The sequence below is a fragment of the Hipposideros armiger genome, unplaced genomic scaffold, assembly GCF_001890085.2.
Source record: "Hipposideros armiger isolate ML-2016 unplaced genomic scaffold, ASM189008v1 scaffold_427, whole genome shotgun sequence".
Classification (NCBI taxonomy): domain Eukaryota; kingdom Metazoa; phylum Chordata; class Mammalia; order Chiroptera; family Hipposideridae; genus Hipposideros; species Hipposideros armiger.
This window is the reverse complement of record NW_017731777.1, coordinates 1,325,616-1,333,203: the sequence shown is the minus strand read 5'-3', so window position 1 is coordinate 1,333,203 and position 7,588 is coordinate 1,325,616. Positions and strand designations below refer to the sequence as shown.

General features: G+C 46.5%; 1 long non-coding RNA gene across 1 annotated transcript; it reads left to right on the top strand.

Moving 5' to 3' along the window:
* Nucleotides 1-5,188: 5,188 nt before the first annotated feature.
* On the top strand, nucleotides 5,189-6,832 carry LOC109394539 (uncharacterized). Its single transcript, XR_002126469.1, has 3 exons — nucleotides 5,189-5,307; nucleotides 6,090-6,135; nucleotides 6,750-6,832. It is a non-coding gene; the product is annotated as an uncharacterized LOC109394539 (long non-coding RNA).
* Nucleotides 6,833-7,588: the final 756 nt, after the last annotated feature.

The window sequence follows — 7,588 nt, the reverse complement described above, 5'->3', positions numbered from 1 at the left end:
GTGTGCGCAAGTGTGCTAGTGTGTGTGTGTGTGTGTGTGTGTGTGTGTGTGTGTGTGTGTGTGTGTGTGCCGGTGTGAGTTACTTGCTTTTAAAAAGTCTTCGTTGTCATTCAGGGTAATAAAAGTGTGGCCCCCCATGTTTGGTTGTGGGTTTTTACCTGCACCTCTCATTTCAGTTAACTTTTTCCGAGCTAGAAAGCTGCTAACTTACTTTCGGGAGGCTTTGCTCGTTATTCATCTGTTTAGTCGCCTCCGAGGCACAAAAGCGGATCCGCGGCGTTATGAAAAATGGCCTGGGCGCGGAGAATGTCACAGTGGTCGGCGTATTATTTTAGCCTTCTTAAAAAAAAAAAAACTCAGGGAAACTTTGCTTTTGATGAATTCAATAAAAGCAAAGCTGCAGCGGAAGAGATTTTCAGCTAAAATCATACAGCATGGGGCAGAGCTGAAAACAGCCAGATGGCCAAAGGTAGAGGGACCCTCTTGGTTTCAAAACCCAGATCTAGAATTCCGCCGGCTGAGCTTCTTAGCTTATTTAATCCCGCGTGTATCTTTTTTTTTTTTTCAATTGATTTTCCCGCTCTTTTTTCCACCTCTCTTTTGGTCCCCCACCCCGATCCCCACCCCAGAAGTTGCCGGTGGGACCCCTTCTTGGGATTTGCAGAAGTCACTTTTCTATTTCCCCTTTGATAATAGAGTTAAACTTTAGAGCGAGCGCTGCCGGGTACGCCGCTAACTCTGAAGGCCGCAGGCCCGCTCCTTGTGGGCCAGAGTCCGGTCCTTGGTTGAAATGCCTGGGCCTTTGACATCTCGGGGACAGCTAAGGCTTTGGCATAGAAAGACAAATATGCTTTAACCATTCCGCACGCCACACCCCACTCCCTCACGCAACCGCGGAAAATCAGAGCAGCGCAGCTCACCCCTCAATTTTGTACCCCTATGAATCCTTCCCTTGCTATCTCAACCCGCAGAGCGGACTGTCCCTGGTAAATTTCTTCGGGGTCTCCTCTAACATTTTTAAGGATCAGGAAGTTACAGACTAGGGTGGCCACAGCGGTTCTATCCCGACTTTGGAATGGAAGTTGTGAAATTAATATGCATCCTATTTGAGCCATATTCTTGAAGTCAGATGTTAGCTAAACAGAGAAATGGGCGGGAGGGGGGGGCGCTCAGAAACCACCCAGGACTCCATCCCTCAGCGTTTGTCTTGACAGGACTTAGTCGGTCTGTGAGTTTGGCCACCACCACCACCAGGAAGGCCTCTGGATGGCCCCCGCCCTAGCCCTGACTGCAGCTCTCCAGGCTGGGGAACTGGATGAGGTGAAGTGGTGGGTTTTCAGAAGCATTTGGAGATTTGGGCCCCGCCGGCCCAGGTCTAAGCCCAGAAGACACCCACCGAATTGCAGGGGGGTTGGGGCATGGGTGGGAAAGAGGACAGAGATCCCCAAAGCAAGGATTAGCACTGACAATGTATCGACTTCGGCCAACCTGCAGCGGGTGGAGAAAGGAATGGAAATATCTGAACTGCCCCAACCTTTCCGAAAGGTAGAGGCAGCTCAAGGAAGAACTGTGAGCCCTTCGGCAGCGCGCTGTTCCAAGTACCTGCTTTGCCACTTCCTGGCTGAAGGACCCTGAACAAAGTCCTTTAAACCGCCCGAACCCTCTGTTTTCTCATCTCTATAATGGGTGCAAAAATTGAATGCATTTCTTGTGGGGTTTGTTTGTTTGTTCGTTTTAAATAAGACTGTGAATGCAAAGCGCCTATAGAAAGTGTAAGGTAAATATTACTGATGCGTTGTCGGTGTTGCTGCTGCTGTTATTTTTACTGTAAGTGCTGACGTAGGCTCTGCCAGTACGGTACCCCGAAACATAGGATCCCAACAAGCGGTTCTCCGGATCCATGCCCTCACTCCCTAAGTGTCCAGACTCAGGCCCCTGGAACTCCACTGAGACCTCGACGGTCCCCGGATAGGAGCAGCTCGTTCCGCCCGCTTCAACCCGGCCCCAGTGGGTGCCTGGCCGCCCCCTCCTTTTCTTGCACGGGGCTGCAGAACCCCAGGTGTCTCTAGGAAGGCCTGGAGTATCCCCAACCCTGGTTCTTCAAAGGTGCCTGAACCCTGAAAAACACCTCCAAAGCTGGGTTGGAGAAGACTTTTAAGAATAGGTACTCATTTGGTTTTATACCTTTTGGAATCAAAGGAAAAAAATAATCAGAGAAGAACTGGAGAGAGATGCCAGGGTGGCTGAGATGGTCAGGCCAGCTACCTAGTTCACGCCTTGGATCTTCCCGCCCAAGATTTTTTCGCAAAGGATGCCGGGAGTAAACATCTTCCTTCCTCCCCTCCCTCACCCCCATCTGACCTGCGGGGGGGCGGGGTTGGCCCGCAAGACACAGTCGCATACCCCTAACTACTCCAGGACCCTGGAGGAAGGAGACAGGGCAATAACTCAAAATCCAAGACACACCTCTGGAATACGCAGTCAAAATTAATGTCCCCATCTGTGGGACAACCGAACAAAAATCCACAAGATTGGGGCTTGCCCAAATCAACCAGCGTTTAGAGGCAAATATGTGTGAGAAGTCCTTTGACTGCCACTTGGAGTTACCACCTATTTGCGATGTTTGAAATGAGGAAAGGTTGATTCCTGGTCTCCACCCACTCTGAGGACTAGACTTCGCGTCAATGTTTTACCTACCTTGGGCATCTTGCGCCGCAGATCCAAATTAGAACATTGCCTGGCACCCAAGTTATAAATAGAACAGGTCCTCCGTGTCCTCAAGAGAAGGGGCGTGCCAAAGTCATCTCGCACCTGCCAAGGAAACTGGAGTTAAGGGCTGCTGGCTAAGGGCGCAGTCAGCCCTCCTCACCCCAACTACCCCTGCTGCCAAGCTCCTGCCCGTGATTGTGACAGCGTTTCTAGCAGCGTGTTACCTGGAATATTTTAAACCCTCAAGAATGGAGATGGGAGAGAGGAATTCCCTGACACAAGTTTGTGTCTTAAGTAGTTTGTAAGTGGGGGAAATCGATTGGTTTTAACCTGATTTCTGTAGTTTTAGGTCAAAAAGCAAACTGCCTGTGGCCAATAAATGTGTGTGTGGGGGGGGGAGGGGTGGAAGCTAATTTAAATAACTGTCCTAACAGACTCCAGGCCTTCTAGGCTGAAGATTTCTTATGATTAATGAATGGGCTTTGCTTTGCGTTTTACAATTATAATTAATCTTTTGGGGACTCTGTCCACTTAAATACGTGACCAGCTAGGACATGAATTGTGGTCTGTCCAAAGCACTCCTTTCGCCTCAGCTTTTGTGGCACGCCGTTCTGACAACTCCAGTTGTGCCAAAGTTTGCTCCCAACAAAACCCATCCCCACTCCCAACATGACATCTCTCTCTTTCTCTCTTAATTCTCACTTGTTCTTGGCTTTCTGGGTTGGGCAAATATCAATAGAAAAGAACTTGGGAGCCCTGTGGATGACATTCCCACCCGAGGTGGAGCTCACCCATTAATTGTCCCAGCAAATTGAGATATAGTGTGCACCATGCAATGGAGCAATATGGTTGTAGTCCACGTGTATGACTTAATTAAGCTATTTGCAGCTTGATGCTGCAAGTCAACGGGTGTGCAAGCGGATTAACAATCGCCTGCTCTCCATCCTCCGGATGGCGCATAATTACTTTACTAGCAGTACATATCAATTTTTGATGATTGCGGAAGCAATGCTCGCTTCACCAAGAAGCCACTTAATAACTCTCCGTGGTGTATTAAAAAAGTAGTGTTTGGAAATATTTTGAAGTCGGTCTCAACATTTTTATTGGTTCTGATTGTGGTCTTTAATGGGCCGCCGTTTTATTCCTGATGTATATTTTATACAAGGGCAAAGGCTAAGTTCTAAGTCCTTGCTCCGACAGGGAATTGAAGTTTCCCTCCTGCTCTCCACCCAGAGAACGCCTGGTGCTATGCTACAGCCGAATTGGCTGAAGAGGATGTGAGCGACCCATATAAAGGCTTTCAGGGAGCAACCACCTCTAAAATTGTCTCTTTCTTGCTCCACTTTCTCTCTCTCTCTCTCTCTCTCTCTCTCTCTCTCTCTCTCTCTCTCTCTCTCATCTATACACACTCATTTCTTTCTACTTAATGATAGCAGGGGGTGCTGTGAGTGCCCCTTCCTTCCAGCGGCTCCTCCCCATCTCCACAAATGCCCTATGTCCCAAAGGATGCATGTCCCTGGTGAGCAAGGCTAAAGAAAGCAAGGCATCTGGTGACTTTTGGGTTAATGTGTACTATCGTGATTGATAAAATTTGCAAGAGGGCTAATAAAATTACCCAACCTGATGTCAGAGACATTGACATTCCAACTTCTTGGGCTCCTTGCCCTTTGTTTAGAGTAACGTGGTGCCAAAGCCACAGCTCACTTTGACAGTGGCTGGAGAGGACTGGCAAAGATGGGCATTTGTTCCATGTGGTTTACTATTTGAATCTTAAGTCAAGGCTGATCGTTTGACCTCTCTGGATTGAACTAAATTCATCACCTATAATTTTATTAAAAAGCCCCATGGCTATCAGTCATAATGAGAGCGTGGGGAGCCAATATGTTTCAGGGAAATATGTCAACCTCACCAACACAAGGCACTTACATCATCCTTTTCCTGTGCTGGGCTGAGCAGGCACGTATCTGGGGTTCCCTCTGAGGATCCAGGGTCAAAGCAGCACCCAGTAAATGGGTGGGAGAATTTTGGAAAAGGAGCTCTTTGTTTGCCTAGGACTGGGGCTGGGTGAGATTGTGCCCATCCCCTGATTTAGGCCAAGTTCTAAATGAGCCCCCTGCCTTTGGGCTCAAGAGATTTACAGACTGTGCAACTAGCCTTAATCCAAAAAAAATTTCATAAATTTCCAAAAGGTGAAATCAGAATCAGAGCTAGCTTGCCCTCATTCTCAACAGTGCCGCTGTAAATCACTTTGAAATTACAGTGTATCTCAGCTGCACATCTGTCTGAGTATCCATGTTATTGCCTGCTAGTAAAATAAATGTAACAGCAGTCTCATTAAAAATTTTAAGAAGGGTAAAAATTTCCAGTGATCTTTTAAACCCAACCCAAGATTAATTCTTCAATCTAAGGTTGCAGAGTCCCTGTTTTGAAGGCTTCCTGGACTAAGTCGATTTGTTCTTGTACCTGAAGCAGGTGATGTTTCTGCAGAGACATCTGAATGACAGCGGGAGTGAAGGACAAATCTAATAAAGCCTAATAAAACATGAGCGTCGAAATGTCATTAAACTTACAAAGATGAGACTCAAAATCACCAAAAAGGTAAATGTCTTCATTAGTCTGATCTCTGAAGACTGTTGAACATTTCATTAATTTATAATTTATGATTGTTTGACAAATATTGAAAAGTATGTAAATATGAGCAGGATAATGTCTTTTCTGCGGGAGATGAGGAAATGACCCAAACTGTACGTGCCTGCAAGATTACACACAGGACCCAGCTCTCTGTTATCAAACTGTGCCGCCCCTTTAGCCAACATATTGTGCAAGTGACAAGTGAAATAGTGCAGATAAACCAATGGTTTAAAACGTAATAAAGACAACAGCCATTTGCATTTTTTACATTTTATTACAAAGGTAATTTACTATGACACATTTCTGAATATAATTTATGAAAACATGTTAAAGCAATTACATCGTGTATAAAGCCCTCAGAGCTACAAAATTCAGATAAATAATAATATTATAGATCTTCAGAGACTGTCACTATTGAAAACATGTCATAAAGGGAATCCTTTATTTCAAAAATGGCTTGTACAGGAGAAAACAATGGTATTAAAATTTAAAATTAAGAATAAAATATTGAAGAACAACAGAAAGTACATGAATAATATTCTTTGTTGGAGTTGCAAAATTAACTCTTTGTGATACAATTTACTTATTTCACAGGTTTTATTATCAACAATTTTTCTCCTTCCTGGAGTCAATGTTAGGTGCAAAGTATTAAAAGGCTTCTTGGGAGGGAGATACAAGAGGAATGTATACTTCCTCTTTCAAACTTCTGAGCTCATTCCTTTTCTCCATTTCTCTTTTCTAAAACACAGGACTGTGCCAGCTTTGCAAAGTAAAAGAGAAATCCGTTATCTGAAGGTCAGTACTGTCTGAATGGATTCTTCAAGCAGATTTTCTACACCAGCTTGTAATGAGTTATCAAAATGGGAGAACATTCCATGGAGTAAAAAGGGAGAAAGTTTACTTAATAGAGCATGATATAAAAATGAAAGACGTTTCATTTATCCTTTCGTTCCCCAGACATTCATTTATTTTGTAATTACTCCACAATATGTCTTAAAACTGGGAGTGCATGATTAGATACTTTACATTTAGCCTCCAACTTTTCTTATCAACTTTGGGGGTGGGGGAGAACCTTCTGTCTGTATTTACAGGCACAATGCTTTGCAAATCCTTTAGCTTTAAAAGTCAATCATAAAGCAATTCTGAAATGGGCCCTTTTCCAGCCTGTTGAGGATGCCCTGGGTTTACTCTACAACCTGGGACTATCTGCAAGGACTCCTGTGTGTTTGTTTGCCTGAGAGATCTTTTAGGTAATGTTACCTGCTAAGACAGACTTATGGCCACAACTCCCCTCCCAGCCATATTAAATTTCTCCAACCTAAGAAAAAACGGCCTTTGACACAACTCAGATCCAAATTTGCGGAGGCCTAGGGAGCATGTAATAATTGCACCCGCATCTTCTCTTTCAGTTGGGGCTCCTAGCAGCCGGCAACAACTGGTCCTCAAAGCTTCCCATTCCTCCCCAGTTGGAACACCCAACACCTCAAGTGGATTTAAAGGTACTGGGGCCCTTGAAGCATGCCCATAGTCTTGCTGGCTTCCAAAGATAGGTCATGGCCAAATGTGGCTAACTTTCTCAGAGCAGTGGGCAGGTGAGTTCCGGACCCAGTGACGCGGACTACCGAAGTCCCTGCCCAAGAACTTCCGCTCTATGCGGTCAGCTGCTAGACATTTGGCGTCAGAACTGACCACGCGGCTGACAATCCTACCACCTTCAGGCGAAGCTAGCTAGCACCGCCTTCTCCCGCCAAAGGTCCCTGGGGTCCGTCCTCACTGCTGGCAGACAGACACGCAGCTCAGTGGACTTCAGCTTCCGGGCTGATCACTAACACCTACCCTACCCATTCAGCGGCGTAGGTCGTCCTTCTACCCTTCTTTAATGCCAGGACTCGCCCCCACTACCGACCCCTAACCCAGCGAAAGCTAGAGCCTAATTCTGTCAGACCCTAGCCCTGACCGGGTCTCAGCGCCTCCCTATCCCCCCCCCACCCACCCCACTTTGCCTCCGGCGCTAGAGTGGGCCAAGGAGGTGGGCTGTGGGTTAGTTTTAACCAGGGTTAAGTCAGTCCTCGGCTCCAGGCTTTGTCTCTGTAGGAATGTTTAGGGGTTGCATATGCTTTTGTGTTGCAAACAGCAAGCGGGGTCCCCGGGAGTCCCTGACCCCATGCCTTGCTGTGAGCACGGTTTCCCTGGACAACTGTGGCAGGGCCTGCCTCCAGGCGGTGGTCTTGCAGAGGCATGCTGCCAC